General features: G+C 35.6%; 1 non-coding gene across 1 annotated transcript; it reads right to left on the bottom strand.

The window, feature by feature from the left end:
* Positions 1-1,471: 1,471 nt before the first annotated feature.
* On the bottom strand, positions 1,472-1,579 carry LOC148548402 (small nucleolar RNA R71). The gene has a single exon (XR_015897441.1). It is a non-coding gene; the product is annotated as a small nucleolar RNA R71 (small nucleolar RNA).
* Positions 1,580-2,563: the final 984 nt, after the last annotated feature.

Here is a 2,563-nt window from a genome sequence, read left to right as displayed (position 1 = left end):
ATCTTTCCCTTTTTCTCTCATCAAATTCGAAAATTTGGATTGACTTTTTAAAAAATTTTTAAAATCAAATTGTTTCTCATGAGTCAAATCAAATTTTCAATTTGAAAATCTTATCTTTTTCAAAATCTTTTTCAAAAATCAAATCTTTTTCAAAATTCTTAGTTATTTTCGAAAATTCCAAAAATATTTTTCAAAAATCTTTTTCTTATTTTATACCAAATTTTCGAAAATAACATAATCAATTAATGTTTTGATTCAAAAATTTGAAGTTTGTTACTTGCTTGTTAAGAAAGATTCAAACTTTAAGTTCTAGAATCATATCTTGTGATTTCTTATGAATCAAGTCATTAATTGTGATTTTAAAAATCAAATCTTTTTCAAAACTAACTTCAATCATATCTTTTCAAAAATATCTTCTTATCTTATCTTTTTCAAAAATATCTTTTCAAAATATCTTTCCTAACCTCCTAACCTCTTATCTTTTCAAAAATTTGTTTCAACTAACTAACTAACTTTTTGTTTGTTTCTTAACTTTTTCAAAACCACCTAACTAACTCTCTCTCTCATTTTTTCGAAAATATCTCCCCCTTTTTCAAAAATTTCTTTTTAATTAACTAATTATTTTTATTTTTATTTTTATTTCAAAAAAAAAATTTTCGAATAATACTAACAAATTTTCAAAAACCAATTTTCAAAAATCACTAACTCCTTTTCAAAATAATTTTCGAAAATTATACCTCCCCCATCCTATTCTATTTATTCATTCATATCCTAACATCTCATCTCACATCTCTTCCATTCGTACAGTTGTGTTTCTTCCTTTACATCACATTCCTTATCTCCCCCTCTTTTCTTCCACTCACACAGGGATCCCTATACGGTGATATAAAGGATTTCTATTATTATTATCATTTTCCTGTCCATTCTTCCTTGTCATATGAGCAGGAGCAAGGATAAGAACATTCTTGTGGAAGCAGATCCAGAACCTGAAAGGACTCTGAAGAGAAAATTAAGAGAAGCTAAAATACAACAATCCAGAGATAACCTTTCAGAAATTTTCGAACAGGCAGAGGAGATGGCAGCCGAAAATAATAATAATGCAAGGAGGATGCTTGGTGACTTTACTGCACCTAATTCCAATTTACATGGAAGAAGCATCTCCATTCCTGCCATTGGAGCAAACAACTTTGAGCTGAAACCTCAATTAGTTTCTCTGATGCAGCAGAACTGCAAGTTTCATGGACTTCCATCTGAAGATCCTTTTCAGTTCTTAACTGAATTCTTGCAGATATGTGATACTGTTAAGACTAATGGAGTAAATCCTGAAGTCTACAGGCTCATGCTTTTCCCTTTTGCTGTAAGAGACAGAGCTAGATTATGGTTGGATTCTCAACCCAAAGACAGCCTGAACTCTTGGGATAAGCTGGTCACGGCTTTCTTAGCCAAGTACTTTCCTCCTCAAAAGCTGAGCAAGCTTAGAGCTGATGTTCAAACCTTCAGACAGAAAGAAGGTGAATCCCTCTATGAAGCTTGGGAAAGATACAAACAGTTGACCAAAAAGTGTCCTTCTGACATGCTTTCAGAATGGACCATCCTGGATATATTCTATGATGGTTTATCTGAGCTATCAAAGATGTCACTGGACACTTCTGCAGGTGGATCCATTCACCTAAAGAAAACGCCTGCAGAAGCTCAAGAACTCATTGACATGGTTGCTAATAACCAGTTCATGTACACTTCTGAAAGGAATCCTGTAATCAATGGGACGCCTATGAAGAAGGGAGTTCTTGAAGTTGATACTCTGAATGCCATATTGGCTCAGAATAAAATATTGACTCAGCAAGTCAATATGATTTCTCAGAGTCTGCATGGAATGCAAGCTGCATCCAACAGTACTCAAGAAGCATCTTCTGAAGAAGAAGCTTATGATCCTGAGAACCCTGCAATAGCAGAGGTAAGTTACTTAGGTGAACCTTATGGAAACACCTATAACTCATCATGGAGAAATCATCAAAATTTCTCATGGAAGGATCAGAAGCCTCAACAAGGCTTTAACAATGGTGGAAGAAACAGGTTTAGCAATAGCAAACCTTTTCCATCATCAACTCAGCAACAGACAGAGAACTCTGGACAAAATGCTTCTAATTTAGCAAATCTAGTCTCTGATATATCTAAGGCCACTGTAAGTTTCATGAATGAAACAAGGTCTTCCATTAGAAATTTGGAAGCACAAGTGGGCCAGCTGAGTAAAAGGATAACTGAAATCCCTCCTAGTACTCTCCCAAGCAATACAGAAGAGAACCCAAAAGGAGAGTGCAAGGCCATTGACATAAGTGCCATGGCCGAACCTGTGAGGAAAGGAGAGGACGTGAATCCCAAGGAGGAAGACCTCCTGGGACGTCCAGTGATCAATAAGGAGCTTCCCTCTGGGGAATCAAAGGACTCTGAGGCTCATCTAGAGACTATAGAGATCCCATTGAACCTCCTTATGCCCTTCATGAGCTCTGATGAGTATTCCTCTTCTGAAGAGAATGAGGATGTCACTGAAGAGCAAACTGCCAAG

This window comes from Arachis ipaensis, chromosome B8 (assembly GCF_059453495.1).
Source record: "Arachis ipaensis isolate K30076 ecotype BB chromosome B8, ASM5945349v1, whole genome shotgun sequence".
Taxonomy (NCBI): Eukaryota; Viridiplantae; Streptophyta; class Magnoliopsida; order Fabales; family Fabaceae; genus Arachis; species Arachis ipaensis.
This window is presented reverse-complemented; position numbering and strand designations above follow the sequence as displayed.